The 17,062-nt window shown below is 39.2% G+C and overlaps 1 protein-coding gene across 1 annotated transcript in view; it reads right to left on the bottom strand.

Annotated features, from left to right (window-relative positions):
• Positions 1–16,899, bottom strand: part of FUT9 (fucosyltransferase 9) — a 161,666-nt gene extending 144,767 nt beyond the window's left edge. Inside the window, exon 1 of the mRNA XM_072966288.1 lies at positions 16,669–16,899. The gene's annotated coding sequence lies outside the window, so the exon portion shown is untranslated. The remainder of the gene's footprint in view (positions 1–16,668) is intronic.
• Positions 16,900–17,062: the final 163 nt, after the last annotated feature.

Below are 17,062 nucleotides of genomic sequence, written 5' to 3'. Positions count from 1 at the left end.
GAGAAATTGATCTTGGACAGTTTTCTAAAGATTTAGACAATTCCCATGCTAGGTAATTAATTATGACTTGTATGTTTTCTGGACCCTGCTATTTCAATTGAACGAGAAGTCATTTCCTCTTATAAGTAATTTCTGTTTTATCTATGGATTGCTATACATCATTTTAGAGGTGGCTCTGTCTCACCAGCCAGGAAAAATGCTCTTATTCAATAGAAGTTCACTAACTGTTTGGCAGCTTTAATTAATGATCAAGAAATTCTCAGTGAGTCTTAAAGGTAAGGTCATGTAAGCTAAAAAATATTACAATTGCTTTTTCTTCCATAGAATTCAACCCAATATTATTCAAAATCTTAGAACAAAGCTGAGCAATGGTTATGAAACTACTGATAATAAATGAGCTTTCAATATTTTTCATACTTTTACTAGCAGAGCAGTTTGCTTTTAAACTTTCCTTTTTATCTGCATAAAGTACAATTAGTTATACAGAATTTCAGCTTCCATTGTAGAGAGCTGAAAACCACATGTAATTGTTCTTAATAGGTTGGATTCTTTCCCTGGTTAGCCACATAGAAACTTCTTTCCAGAAACCACAAAATTGTCATGCCAAGCTGAACAGGATGCAAATCTGGCCTGAAGTTTTCTCACAATTGCTGTAATAATATGTACTGTTCATCTACTCCTCAGGTGGCTATTAGGAATAAAAGCATATTATCTCAGTAGGACACTGTTATCTCTTTGGTTACACAGTCTGCCTACAGATAGGGCCCCGCTGAAATCGGGAACCTGAAACATTGTGAGACTGCCTGGACATGGAGATAATCATGAAGTGACGCCCAGTTTTCATACCTGGTTAAGGACCTGGAGGTTGTCATTCTACATGAAGGAAGCCAGAAAGAGAAAGAAAAATACCACGTGATATCACTTATATGTGGAATCTTAAAAAAAAAAAAAAAAGAACAAACAAACTTATTTACAAAATAGAAACCGACTCACAAACATAGAAAACAAACTTATGGTTACCAGGGTGGGGAGGGGGTGGGAAGGGATAAATTAAAAGTTTGAGATTTGCAGATACTAATTAACATATATAAAATGGATAAATAATAAGTTTATACTGTATAGCACAGGGAATTATAGTCAATATCTCATAGCAACTTATGCTGAAAAAGAATATGAAAATGAATATATGTATGTTCCTATATGACTGAAGAGTTGTGCTGTACACCAGAAATTGACACAACATTGTAAACGGACTATACTTCAATAAAAATATATTTTAAAAAAGGACAGATCTGAATGAGGGAAACAGGTAAATTTTACTGCCTACTTTTATATAGAATATTTACAGTAAATTTTTCCCCTACTACATTTATTTTTAACATCAAAATTTCCAACTTACCTTTTCACAGATTGTTTTCAACTAGGTATCAAGGAGAGTACAACATAATGAAGAACTAATGTACTTTAAATTGATTCAGATATTTAATATACGACGTACAAACATGTTTGAGTAGACGGTTCCTTCCTTCCCTACTACACATCATCTTTCTAGCTGCGCCTTACTTTGCTACAAATTTAAATGCATTAAGAGAAAAAAAAAATTTACTGATCGAATAGGGTAGGAGACATGAAATTAAACAAGATCATTCATACATTTATTTGAAAAAATTGGGAAATACATAACATAAGCCTCTTTATAGTTATTAGGGACAGAAATTCGACTCTGAACTTCCTAGCAACCATTAAAAAAAGAAAATTATTCATTCAGTATAATCAGTAATAAAATCAGTATGACTCCTCTGAAAAACAAAGTGTGAGAAATATTTATCCTAGATCATCATAAAAGCATCCTGCATAATGAGGTAAACTGGATTTCACAGGGCTCAGTGTAGACTGAAAACATAATGATAAAGCATAGTACAGTGAAATCTGTTCTGGAAGAGGCAAGAACAACGTACCTCTGGTGTAGAGGTCTCAAATTTAGAATATGTAAAAGCAAGATCAGAAGTTGGAAAGGCATTGGCCAAATTTGGCCACAGACCTGTTTCATTTATTTTATATTTACTTAGTTTGAATGTCTAGGGATCAGTGCTTCTCAAACTAATTGCAGTGAAGCACTAGTTTCGTCTTTAAATTTCCTATCAGTCATGAATCAATAGTTTTGTAAACTATAATAAGAAATAAATTACTAGAAAAAAAGAAACCCTTAAAATATAAGACAATATTTTCGATTATTTGATTTGACAGACATAAATTACTTCCAACTTGCTCTAAAATTTTCTAAATGCTTCCTCTAGTTTCTGCATTTATTATGGTCCAGGAAGAAACACTATGCAAACCAGCCTGGGTTGCAAAACACACTTGGCGGGGCTAATCACTTCCATTACTCATCTTCCCCAGACCCACTCACTCACTTACATTGTAGGCTGAGAATAAATTTTGGACCAATTACTCTAGAGTAGTAGTCAATTCTCCAAAAAAATGTTAATTCACACAACTAAACTTTAAATGAATACAAGATGGAATGGGGTCAAAGTTATACTTCCTTCCAAGTTACCAGGGAACAAATATTCCATAATATCAAATAGGCATACACTATGTGTTAAATAATTAGTGTGCAGTTGGTAGGGACAGATAATCTTTAAATAGGTCACATGTCTACACTGGGTTATAGTGTTAGGGGGCAGCTACTCTGCATGGAGGTAAGCTGTTTCTGTATATGATTTCTAGTCTTGGCTCCAGCATATAATTACTCCAGCAAGCCATGCAAGCCATGTAACCTCTCTGAATTACCATTTTCTTATCCACTAAACATCTAAAAAGCCTATATCAGTAACTCCTCATTTGATTAGAATAAAGATAAAATGAAATAATGTGTATCAACACTTTGGAATGATGCAAAATGTTATTTGCACAAATGAGGTTATTTGTTTACAAATGTGTACAGATGTTCAAATGGTAAAGAATCAAATACAATAGTCATTTTTGTACTGTGTGTAACTTTTGAGGTATCATTGACATAAGCTTTCCTTTTACACATGTTAGAAACCCCCAGTATACTGTTACTATTGTTGTTTTAGGCAATGAATTGTCTTTAAAGGGAATTAAAACTTTTAAAAATCTTTTATATATACCTTAATTTTTACCATTATTAGACTTCTTCATGTCTTTACATAGACCCATGTTTTCATCTGGTATCTTATTCCTACTACATGAAGAACCTTTTAGTAACATGTCTTGTAGTACAATTTTTCTACTTTCTTTTCATCTCTGTTCTGTAGTTTGAATATGATATACAGAAGTGTGTATGTGTGTGTATATGTGTGTGTAGTTTAATGGCTTATTTGTTTAATTATCTTGTTTGGAGTTCTCTTGACTTTTTAGATATGTGACTTGATGACTTTCATTAAGTTTGCTTTATTTTTTTAATTTTCATTATTTTAAAAAAATTTTCAGGAAAAATCTTGCCAATATTTGTTTCTGTAAAGAAAATTTCTTCTAACTCTTCAAATATTTTTCTGGCTTGGTTTCTCTCTCTCTCTTCTTCTTTTGGAATCCCAATTGCATGTGTAATAGACCCTTTGGTATTGTTCCAGAGATCTTGGATGCTCTGTTCTGATTTTTTGGGTTTTTTTTTTTTCCTTGGTCTCTACTTGTCTCTGTTTTTTTTGTTTGTTACCTTGGCAAGTATCTAATGACCTATCTTCAGGTTCACAGATTCTTTTCTCAGAGATACTGGGTCTACTAATAAGCACATTGAAGGAATTTGTGATCTGTGATAACATTCCCTTTTATTTCTTCCATCTCCATTTGAATCTTTCTTATAGTTTCCACTTTCCTGCTTACATTCTCCATCTTCCATGCATATTGTTTACCTGCTCCACTAGGTCTTTTAACATACAAGGATAGTTACATTAAAGTCTCTGTCAGATAACTCCAACTCCAATTCATCTCTGAGTCTGGTTTTCTCCACTGCTTTGACTCTCGATCATGGCTGTTTTTTCTTTGAATTTTTGGGAAGCTTGTCACTTTCTATTAAACACCAAACATCAAATGTAGGACTACTGAGACAGATGAAAATTATTTGTCCTTGGAAATAGGACATGCCTCCCCTAGTCAAAGGCCATTAGTTTGGGGCACTGAGTAAACCTAGTTAGGAGCTGAGCTTCAGTGCACCAAAGACTTCAGATTCCTCTAGAATTGCCTCGTGCTTGCATAGGGGCTGGCGGCTTGGAGGGAGGGGGCTTTTGTGCTTACCTACGGTGGTGGCCAGTCCTCTGCTCTGCACCTACATTACTGACGGAAGCTCCCTCTTGTCTCCTACACTGCTTCCACTATTTCTCATAAGCACCTGACAGAGGTTCACATAAAAGTACTGGTGAGTTCAAACTCCCCTTGCATCAGGGTTACCAGAGGTTCCATACTATCATTCTAGCCTACTTACAGCTTTAGCAATTTGTTAAAATTTTAGCTAGTTTATTTTTAGCCTGTTGTATTATGGCCAGGTATTCTTTGGTTCTCTGCCACATATGACATCATCTCTATGACCAATTTCTCCACGGAGAGATCTCCCCAGGGGTTAGCAATTCATGCCCTGTGAACTTAGATTTCTGATGAGTTCAAAAAAAAGTATGATTTTGTCATGCTTCTGGCTTTTTCTTATTGTTAGAATGGGATATGCACTCTTTACAGCTGTGTTTATCCTAGGTAGAACAAGAATCTTTCAGTCCATGAGTTTTAATTCTTGGGGAAAGTTTTGCATCGCATCAACCTAATAATAATTAAAGTACAGAATTTATTTCCCAAGTGTCTACTTAATTTTGCATGGAAAGTACGATTCTAATCAGTTCTTCGGTGTTCACTGTATGCTACTTCCTGCGTTACTATATCATAGTCAGAAAGTTCTCCTAGTGGTCTGGAAGAGTGACTTTCACTTGCTAATTAGCCAACTGGAAAATATACTCATTTCATTTATTATAAACTGAAATGATTATGTCTTTTCAAAATATTAAGTATGGAGAAACCGTAACATTTATTGAATGAGAATTTATAGTGCCAGTCAGTGTTTTAAGGATTTCTACATATTATCTAATTCCACATTCACAATAATCATGCAAAATTTTTCCTTAATGGGAAAAGTGATCTTAGAGATACCAGAAATTTGACTTTGGTTTCTCAGCTAGTAAACAGTCTGGTGCGATATAAACCCAGTATTCTCTGATTACAGATTTGTACTTTTGTTCTATATAATGCAGTGTTTCCATGCAGCCCTATCATAACATGAGTTAATACTCATCTTTATCAGTCTACAAATTTGTTGCTTTGTCCCCTTTTTCCTGTATGTTATTTTTATGTTTTCCTCTTGTCCAAAAGCTTCATCTTTTCCTTTATTTGCACAAGGTTGCCACTGTCATGCTCCAAACAAGCCAAAGTCATTTCCTGACCTTTGACATTTCCCATAAAACCTTATCTATCTTGTATCTGATTTACTCCAACCTTTTTATTCTCCTAAATTACATCTTTATTTTATCAGTTTAAAAATATCCATTTGTTAATGTTGCTATTAATGTAACAAGGCAGTGTAGAGACAGAACAGTTACCAAAGACCTGTCTACTATGAAAAAAACAATAAAAATTCTGTTAGTCGAAATTCAATGATTCTTAACTTTCTTAACTTTCCAATGTGGCTCTAAACAAAATCAGAAGAACATAGCCCTTGAATTGAAGTGGAGATGCAGCCAGCCCCTGAGCAACCAGCAAACAAAATAAAAGCCACACAGCCCACCATTTCATCTGATCCTTCAAGTTTATTGCATAGGAGGAAAGAGTGTCTCTTAGAGAAAGCCTTTGTTTATGTTTTGGCTGTTTTCATGATGTAAGTAAGCAATAGGAGGCAGAGAAATTGGAAACCTAAAAAAACAAAAAAAAGGAACTGGAGAAGTGCACCAGACTTAGGGTTGTCAGCATTGGTAGCACTGGCTATAACAGCAATAATGATTGGGGTAGGTGGGTGATGGAAACTACAAAGACAGGCAGGCATGAGCAGCAGACTTCTGAACATCAGAGGGAAAAACACTATGACAGAGAAACGAAGAAAGCACAACTGTGCATCAGGACAGAAGGTGAAAGAGGAGTATGCTCATCCTCAGTCTTTGGTAAAGAAGAAAAGTCAGAGGCTTTGAAATTTCTGACCTAGGATTAGAAGAGGAGTCCATCATGGATGATATAAATCAGTGACTCCCAAACTTCTGATGATTAAACAAAACCTAGCGTTAGATTTTGTGACCCTCCACTCAATGTCTAAGTGTATATAAGCTGTATAAAATCTTGAAGTTTCACTATAAACATGAAATAACTTTAAATGCTTCAGGATGTCACAAAACTAGGAAGGAACATCAGAATTTGGACATTTACATGGCTATCACTAGTGGTCACTAAAAACTCTTAAAGAATATCCCAGCTCCAATATTCTACACATCTTCCATCAAGTTATTCCTCAGGGGACCTGAATTTCTAAAATATCTGATGGCAAGTTTAATGCCAATGGACATTGTTACTTCAGTTCACCTCTACATATTTATTGAATACACACCACGTATTAGTTGAGGAGCTAGGCGCTAGGAGTATGAAGATTAATGAGCAACTATTTTCAGAGTAAGCCAGTGGGGGAAACACATACAAACACATCAGAACAATGTGATGTTGCAAGGTCACAGTACTGTTCAGATAAGCCTGCACATTACACCAACACAGAGAAAGGGTACGTGTCCCAGCCAGGGGTATTAGAGATGCCTATTAGAGGAAATGACAGCTGCGCTCAGTCTTGAAGAAACAGTCTACAAGTCAGAAACATAAAACAGCAATGAACCTTTTTCCTTTGATTATGTGGAAAAGTTTATCCTTAAAAACCATAAAGTATTGGGAAACATTAAGGCCCTGGGGAAATAGGAATAGACCCCATTTCTGTTTAATGACTTTTATTTAAAATCTACTATCATTACACAAAATAGAAAATCCTTATATTTTGTGGTTTAGGCTCAAATTTTTAATTTCCTGAAACATAGAAATTCTCAATTCCTTAATCTGCCTTAACTAAACCTAGTCAGGAGTAACTAATTAAAAGTCTAACGTTACACTTTAAATGTTACACTTTTCCTTCTCAGTTTTTGTCTTAATGAGAGATTAACCAGTTTCAGGTCTCACATGTTTAAAATGTTCCATCATTAGGAAGTTGCAAGGATGAACATATATCATACTATCAATAAGGAGCCTATCAAAACAAGCATTTTTCAAAGGCTTTTGTCACTGTTAGGATACAATTTCCCATGAGTTTTTTACATTTCTGCACATCTTATGAAAGAAGCACTGGCTGCTTTTGTCCTGCACTATTTTTAAAAGATATTTGTAAAGCAAACAGCCTTGGAAGATAGAAATAGAGCACCTGCTAGAGCAAAAGGAAGCATACTTGCCATCCATTATAAAAGATTTGCATTTCTTAAGTTCAGGATCCCTTTCTTGTAATGTTTAGGTATCATAGGTCTGCTGTGTGTTGCCTTTTAGAAACTGGGGCTTAAGAAACCACTGCAAAAATGCTGATACACTTGCTACTGCTATTGCTGTGAAAAATTGTCTTTCATCTCTGATCCAGGAGTCTAATGTCTTCTAAAAGCATCCATGAATCTGTGGCAGGCTTTTATGTCAGCCTGCAAGCAGGGCAACATCTCAGAGCCTTCAGAGTTTTTGATAATGTTGGTGATGAGGACGAGATGCTGACAGAAACATGGATTTCTTCCTGGAAAAGGAAGGATGAGTTTCTCCCAGGTTCATTAAAGGGACTTGAAGAAATTCTATGGGAATCTGTAGCAAATTATATGGCCAGGTTGGCAATAAATGGTCCTCCACGCTTTTTGCCTGTTAATGAAGAGGAATTGAGGAGGTTACTACAGGCTAAGTACCAGGAAGTAGGTAAAATACAGATGCCACAATGCTGCTCTGTTGCGAATTTTCCTCTAGGTGGAGGGACTACCTCGCCAAACTGGAGACCAGCCTCTGATCTGCAGCAATAGTTACAACTTAGTACTAAGATCTGTACCGGGTAAGCAGAAGGTTTCTCCCCTCTTCAGACAATAGCCAGAGAGATGCTCACATACACTGAGTGTGAAAGGAGGAACTTCATGACCAGAAATCAGGTAAATTGTTAGAACTTTAACTGGATTATCTGGGAAGGAGGCATGGAGCACATTGCTTGCTAAAGAATAATGGCAAGTAGTAGGTTGTCTTATGGCTAGAACTTCTCCTTCATTCTATCCTGGCAAAGTTAGATCCATTTGGAAATGACAGTGAAGTCTCTCAGTTCTTTACAGTGGGTTCTGGCTGCTCTAAAGCAGCTTTAACTCTCTTGGGGAGATTTTTCTGAGACAGAAAACCATAGATGAGGCCTAGACTAGTATCTGCCCTCTGACTGTCCTGGACTGAGTGTAGAATTCTGATGAAGTTGGTCCTCCAGAGAATGAGAAAGAGATCCGAAGAAATCTAGACAGATTCTTGAGGTCACCATCACCATGCAGGAAAACCTTCCCAGGCTTGATGCTGACACCATCAAGAACTTAAAGGATGCCCTCTAGACAATGGGACAGCTCATGCCCCAAATTAAGGTGCATTCCTTAAAGAAGGTCACCACTGCGTGAGCCAAGACTGAGTCAGACAGAGGTTGCAGACAGAGGTTTCGCCCTAGCTAAAAAGCAATGTGGCTATGGTTTCTGAGTCCAGGAATTTCTGGGGCTGAAATGGATGGTGTCAGCCATGAGGACCTTGCTCCCTCATATAGAGTATCAGATGGGTCAAAATTTGTGCAAAATTCATTTGGTTATTCCAGGAGCCATTGCCACATCAGGAGAAACTGAAAGTGCACATGACGTCTCTCTCTTTTCCTTCTCCCTGATTGCTGTCTCCCCCTCTACCGTGACCAATGACTGAAAGAGAAACATGATCAGAGGCCAAGGTATCCCTATCCCAACAGGTGTCAAAGGCCACATGTCCGCACCTGAGCATGCTGGGGAATTTCGGGAGGAGAAGGGACCACACGTGCATGGATGTGTTAGACATGCACACCCAAGTTGCTCTTCTGCCTGGATGTACAGAAATCTCAGATTCAGCTAATGGGGTTTAGGGTTCACAGTGGGAAAGACAAGCTAACATGATCTCGTGGACGGAGAATTCGGGCCAATTAAGTGTACCATTTTTGTTGTTTCTATAGCTGATAGTACAGCAGGAATTAATGTGCTATGTGCTTATATTTTATCATCCATTAAGTGCCTGAAAAGATGATCACAACTGGGAAAGGCTACATGTAGAGAAGTGCTAATGGAACATGTAAATCACTTTGCAATCTTCTGTTTCTTCCCAGAAACAGTATAAAATTCTGAGAAGAGAGAAGGAAATCACAGCTCTGATTACGGACTTGAAGACAGCCTGGGTAGGAAGAGACACAAAATCTTAATACAATGGCCCTGTACGGCCGGTGAAAAAGACTTAGAACTAGAAGCTCAGAAGGGATTATCACCAACTGCTTATGTAACTGAACCCACTGCGCAGAGGCGACGTTTGCTATATTCTCTCGCGCTGTGCCAAGGCCTTCTTTTCTATCCCACGGATTCCTGGGAACAAAGACCAACTCACACTCATGGGTCACGGCCGTCAATATACATTTGTAGTAACCTCTCGAATTACTACAGGTTATGTCCAGGGGTAACAAAATTCCTCTGCTATTTGCCATCCCTAAGCAGATCACGTGGGTGCCTCTACCCTTCACCGTAGAAAGTTTTAACTATATAATGATGTCCTGCTGATGACCAAGTCGGAGGCATCTGTGAGCAATGCCCTGACTGTGGTGTTATCACACTTGCACTGGATGCGCTAACTGATGAGCCCCGACAAAACGCCCAGCTCTGCTTGCCAAATAAAGCTTCATGGGACTGTATCGGCAGAGTCACGATATTCAACGCCACTAGCAGTCCGAAAAAATGCCCTCTATTCAATTCCAACCAGGAAAAAAAAATGCCCGGCATCTTACTGGAAACTTTGAGTGCTGGAAACAGTTTCTGCCTCACCTGAACGTTCTACTCGGACCTTTATATCAGCTAATCCAAACATTAGTAGCCATGAGGTGAGGCCCAAATGAATACACTGCACTGGAAGCTTTCCAGTCAGCTGTGGCAGGCTCTCTGTATTTGGAGACCCACATCAGGAATAAACCTGTGAGATATACGACTCTGAGGCCAATAATTGTGCTGACTGGAGCCTCTGGAAAAAGGGAGGCAGCCTCCATTTGCAGGTCCTCCTTGGGGTTTTGGACTGGTCACCCTCTAAGATACAAAGTACACCCCTCCCAGGCACACCTTTTTTAAAAGCAGCCATTAGCTTGCTATTGAGCTCTTGTCAAAACCAAACTCCTGACCCATGGAGGTCTTGTGACTGTCCAGCCTGCCATTTCCATTTTAGGTCTGGTCAGCTCAGACTCAATGACTCAGTTTGAGAAAAGTTCCTCCAGACCTCAGGTACAGCCTCATCTGTAAATGGAAATGGTAGTTTCAAGCTCTCAGCTTGCCTGGCTCCAGTGGCATCTTAGTTTTACATGAAAATACAGCTCTCCCAAATTATGGCAAGGGTCCTAAATTTAATTCTGTACTGAATCTGCCATCCCTAGCTGGACAGCTCTGACCATGATCTGATCTGTAGTTCCCTTAATCTCTGCAAGAAATGTATTAGAACTAGCAGGAGATGGCCCCAGCTTCTACACTTCCCTTGTGAAATACCTGTCAACACCTCTGGGTGTCTTTTCTGCTCCCATTTCTGTAACTGCTGCTTCGCCATTCAGTGGGGCAGAAAAATGCCACCAAGCTGCCAATGTGGACAAACAGTGCAAGTTAGATTAACTGCCCTCATGCAGCCACTCCAAAAGAAGGACTCCAATCAATTATTCATGCTTGACTCAGAGGGTAAAACCTCAGACCCATCATGGGTCTTGAACGTCAGCAGGAATTGGTTACTGAAATAGCCCAATTATCTCTTACAGGTCAAGGCAATGATACCATCATTAACAGCCCTACGTGTACCTATGTATCTTATAGTCATACTTAATAAATGTCCACCTTCAGAGCAAATAGGGTACAGACACTTTTAATTATCTGTTTCAATTTAAATATATTTTGTTAAAGCAGTTTGTAAACTCTTAATTATTGAATTGATATTATGTACATTGTCTACTGCCTTCCCTTCTTCCTTCTTCTGTACACGTCCCTTTGAATGTTCCTTGAGGATTTAGGTTTCTTAAAGGACAAACTTGATATTTCAAACTCATATTAAGAGTGGATAATTAGTTATATTTCCATTAGAAAAATTACCCTAGGACTGAGCAAGGAGTGAATCAACCATTATGTTCATTAGTATGAGACTATCTATGTCAATTGATCATAGTAAGTTACTGCATTGTCATAAGAATCTTCGTCAGAGTTAGAATTAATATGGGAGCCAATGGAAACATATGCTTTAGGGACCTAGATTATTTTTTGTTCCAAGACTTAGCCATGCCATTACCTCCATCCACTTTGGCATGGCATAATACAACTGAGTTGTACTCCTTCTGATTCTCTCTGGACACTTGTGATCAGTAACATGTTTGTTCTTATGTCTCCCCAGTTGTACTGTAAGCTGCTTGAGGTCAGAATGTATATTGCATCTGTCCTTGTGTCTGCAGTCACCACTTCAGTTCCTGCCATGTACTAGGCCCTCAATAAGTGGGGGCTGAATTACACTGCAAAGAAATCAGGTCATGGGAGTCTTAGAGAAGTAGTTCTCCTTTCAGTCAAATCTGCATCTTAATTGGTTTAAACAAGGCCAGTTCCTAAGACAAGGCTTCCTCCTCAGCTTCTGAACCAGTCACCCAGCAGTCCCAGACGGCACATTCCCCTAACTTCCACCAACCCAAGCACCCTTAGGCAATGCAGTACTGTTCTAGATAACGTAATTGAAACATCAATCTATATCACCATTTTACTCTTCCTAGACAACACGACACTGATGGGCCACATCACCAAGAATACACTTGAACGTTTGTTTTTTTTACCCAGTAATGATGCCAGTTCCCCACTGATTTAGTCATTCACTTTCAGTGATCCCTCTGGCCATCAGTGAAAAGAAAGCTAAAAGTGCCAAGATCTTCATCTGTGGACTTGAAACTTGGTGAAGCAAACTTCTCTTATCTGACCACCTGAGCTATTCAGACTGTGGTGACAAAACTCCAGAACACATGGGCACACTGAATTTCCCTATGGCAGCAAAAATACCGAGCATGCACACAGATGGAACTATAAGAAACTATAAGTCTGTTTTCACTGTTTTACTTATAGAAGCAAAAACCTGTTTTAAGGTGTATTTGCCATTGAATCTTCTATTAAAAATGAGAATGGAAATGTCCATGACATACGATTACCATGAAAGAAATTAAATTTATACCAATATTAGTGAAGAATTTATAATGACAATTAAGCAAAAATATTAAAAGATTTTTCAGCAGACCAATTACAATTAAACTTTTTGAATATTTAAAATATTTCCCAAGCTATAAACTAAAGGTGGAAAAGAGTGATTTAAAAAATGTCTCTTTCAACTATAATGGTTACAGGACCTAGACATTTCTTGAGGAAACACGGACTTTTATTTCATTCCATTTTTGATTTTCTTTAAACTGATTTCTCCCTTATTACTTTCCTAAAATAAAATAAGGGGGAAAACTGATGTTTACCTTATAAAAAGATACTCAGGATGAAGTCAGGAGACCTGGATTCTACTTCTGTGTCTATTAACTACTTAAGAACCTTGGGTAAGTTATTAGTAAAATGATGGGAATGAAATGCCCTCTGTATCTTCCACTCTTTACCAAAATCCTGTGAGTCTTTCTATTAAGAATGCTAAGCATTCCATTTACAGCTAAACAAATAAAAGTGAAATTCGCAGTCAGTCATATGTAAAACCAAAGAATCTAAATGTTTCTTTTCTGGAGGAATTTTAACTGTACATTAAAGTTGATATTATGAGAGCACCACTTTGGTAGCATTGTTGTAAAACTTTGGTTGAATCATCATTCTAGTTTTGAAAATTCACTTTGTTTATTTGCTCTTTGAGAATGCTTTCTGTTAAATGTTCCTTCCGCTACAGGATAAAGAGAGAAAACAGCCACTTGTAAACATTTGTGTAATCATTTGATACTTACAAGCACAATTTGGGGATTATTTTGAATTCATAAAATTTGCAGCATTTTATAATATAGAAACTCTTGTGAATTTGTAAATAAAAATGCAAATATCCAAAAATACTGAATAATACATCCACAAATGTAAATAAGAAAACATGAGAAATACATGTAAAGCTATGAAAATATTTTGTGTAGTTGCCTCTCAACTGAATCTTCTTGCCTTTATAAGACACTAAATCACTTGGCTCTTTATCTAATATTTTAATTTTAGGTGTGTGGGAGTATTAATGTCTTCCTTCTTTCAAAAAGATTTTGCTTTTAAATTTGTCTGGAATTTAATTTAGGTCAATTAGTTTACATAAAATAGTTTGCCTATAACCCCTGGGCTTTACTGAATAAAGTAAATGAGCCACTTCATTAAAAAAATTGGTATTTTTATTGCTATAATTAAGGACACATTTCTTAAAATCCAAGTTGGAAAACAGCTATTATCCAATACACCAAAATAACAGAGTGTGTATTTAGTTAGCTTTCCTTGAGTAAAGAATTTCAGCAGGTGTCCACAGGCCTGCACCTTTTCTCTGTCTCTCCTCCCTTCCTGCCTGCCTTCTCCTCCTAGGCTCCCCTCTCTGTCTCTCCACAACATATAAGCCAGAATATGGTTTCACACGGAGCATTCAACTAACTGCAATCTACTGGTGAAATAATCTATATCATTTTCACAGGTTTTAACTTCTCTTTATCAATTTTTAATTTCTCTTTACCACTGAAAACATTTAATTTAGATCCAGCTCATCCTCTGGGTGATATACAAATACGAGAATTACAAGGTGCAATTTAAATATATCCAGAGATATGCCATCCAAATATTTGTATGCCATCTCCCCATGTGCTGTATTTAACTGTTTTTGCATACCCTTAATAATGAAATGACATTAAATTTAGGCAGATCTTCCAGAGTTCCAGCTCACCAAGAGTTCTTAACAGAAATTCTGCCACTATCTATGGCAAACTGATTGTTTGCATTTTCATAGGTAATTCGAAGGCCATTTTAATGTTGCACATTTTACAAGCATACATCTTTACAAAAGGTGTGCATTTCTGACATTGCTTAGAATTTAATGTTAATTAGAATGACATGAGCATATACTGCTTTGAACTTATCATTAACACAATTCTAGGCAATAAATGACCAAAGTCACTGTTGCAATGGCTTTCCCTTTCATTCAATCGAAATGTATCTCTTCCAATAAAGATTCATTATTGCTGGACATATTGCATATAGTAAGCATTCCACTGTTACCCAAAAGATAAAAGTATTTAGAGAAAAAAATTAAATGATCTTTTGATTCAGCTCAAAACTTACCTACACTCTAACCACCAGATATGTCCATGTGTGCATATTTGCAGTGATTAAAGTTTAAATACTTAGTCTTGAATATTCTTCTTAGTCAAGCATTGAATTCAACCAACTAGAATTTCCTAATTTAGAAAACCAACAATAAAGTCATTATTCATAGCCTCTCCTGATCTTAGATGCAGCTCAAAAACAATCACTTAAAACCATCCCTGTCAGGGATTTGCTCACTGCATTTCTGCCTATGTCTACACAAGAAAAGAGAAATAAATGCTCAAATACAGTTTGAGTTAAAACAAAATTTTAAAGTCTTGATGTTGCAGAAGGCAAGATTTTAAAACAATCTTCACAAAACAAATTCTCTAGATAATTGCTCAACTTTCCCTTTCTATTTCTTGTGTAGGTAGAGCCTTGCTGGTTTAAGATGAGGAAGCATTCACTCTCCATCAGCTGCAAGAGCAAGAACTCCAAGTTGATTCTTAATTCCCCCAAATTATTTAAAAGAGTAAGAGTAGCATCACCAGGAAATTTATATTCACACACTACATACTCAAATGGGACACTTTTCAAAGTTTCTAACATCTATTTCTGAATACTCTTATCTGCATTGCTTAGAACTCAAGCCCCTTGGCCAACATGCCGAAATTCATACATTCTCATCACTTCCTTAAAAATTAAATCAAAAACTGTGGTGGGGGGGTAGTTTTGTTCTCAAGATTTCAATATGTGGGGAATCAGGGGCACAGTTTCTAATATTTAAATTGTCTCTTCCTGTGTCATTCATTCCCTCATCACCTTGCTCTCATTCATTCATTGAACACAATTCCCCTTTTCTCTCTCTAAACCAACTGGAAGTACTAAAATGTTGAATTTGGTTTCAGAAGAAAGGGCTGCTGCCCTCAGAAAACTTGTACAGAAAGACTGGATGCTAAGATACTAGACAACACTCGAAGCACCCCCATAGTGCTGACGCTTTTTAATGCAGTGTTTTCTGATTCTCCGGTATCCTTCTCTTACCCACTGAATCTAAAGAAAAAATAAGGGCTTTAGCTTATTGCAAATTCAAAGAAGGTTTTAAAGGATGAGTTTGGTGCTACTCTCCTCTCTTTCAAGGAAAAGCTTCTTATTCCCAAGAGTTGCTCAGCTTTTGATAGTGTTGTGCCTAAAGCAGATTCGTCAGACACTCAGGTGCACGGTTTTCAACCTGGAATTAAGACTGATTCCGAAGGAACAGGTAAAATAGGGGCGTTCCCTGTACTCGGCTAAGACACCTCTAAATGAATACAAGGGATCTGAGCAACGTAAATAGTTGTGCTCTTTACAGCAACAATGACAAAAAGTTTAGTCGCAATAGGTTTGTTTTTTGTCTTTCGTTTTTCATACTTGAGCATACCCTAAATAGCCCAGGTGCTGAAAAACCCAAAGTAACTGTACAGAAGCCACGATCACCGCGTGCCTGTGTCTGTTTTCTGGGGAGGCTGTCAGAAAAGCTGGGAAGGTCCCACCGTTTCCGAGGGAATGAGGTCAGAATTCACAGGGAGAACCATTCGCCTTGAGAAAGGACGCGGCGGGACAGTGGGGCTCCGGAGCCCGGCTTTGGAAAAGGAGGGAAGATGCGTCAGGGGCGGACTTGGTGGAGCAGGCTTTGTGAGCGCGAAGCCGGGTTAAGGGTGGCAGATGGGGGCGTTTGCGGGCTGGCAGAAGCGGGAAATCAGAAAGAGGAAACGCGGGTACGGTGAGGGCTGAGAGGACCCCGTTTGGGGTGACGGGAGGGTCAGGGCCATCCACTGCCGCTGGGAGCTCAGGGGGTTGGAAGGTGAGGCGGGACGGCGAGCTGCCCCCAGCTGTTCCCGGGCGGGAGCGGAGTCCAGGTTGCCAGCAGGTGGAGTTGAAAGCAAAAAGCCCCTTGGGGATCACGAAGCGGCGCCCTCCCGAGACCCCCTGCCTGAAGGTTGAGGAGTCACAGCAGGTGGTTTGGGGGTACCCACCCTAACGCAAAAGAGATTCTCTCCCCTCGCAGCCTGGGCGCCCGACCCTCTGCGCCCTCCAGGCTACTCACCGGTCCGGGGAGGAAAGCGCCATCCGAGCGCGCGCGAGGGCTGCGCGGCGCAGGCGGCGGGCCGGGCCGGGCCGGGCGGCGGCGGCGGTGCTGTCCTAGCAGCGGGGCTGGAACCGGGGGACGCCGAGGCGGCGACAGCGGCGGCGGGGGCGCGGGGAGCTGCGGGCGGGGAGGGCAGTGGATCCGGAGCTGCTGCGCCGCGCGCGCTCTCTGCCCATCTCCGGCTCCGCCGAAGCGGCTATGCTGCTGCCGCTGGAAGGGAGGGAGGGAGGCGAGGGGGAGGGGAGGAGGCACGCGGCAGGGAGGGAGGGAAGAGAGGGGAGGTGGGGGAGAGCGAGGGGAGAGGGGAGAAGAACACCCGGAGTGGGGAGGCGGGAGCGAGGCGCGCGCGAGC

The sequence above is a fragment of the Vicugna pacos genome, chromosome 8, assembly GCF_048564905.1.
Source record: "Vicugna pacos chromosome 8, VicPac4, whole genome shotgun sequence".
Lineage (NCBI taxonomy): Eukaryota > Metazoa > Chordata > Mammalia > Artiodactyla > Camelidae > Vicugna > Vicugna pacos.
The sequence above is the reverse complement of the archived record's forward strand: the minus strand, read 5'-3'. Positions and strand labels throughout refer to the sequence as shown.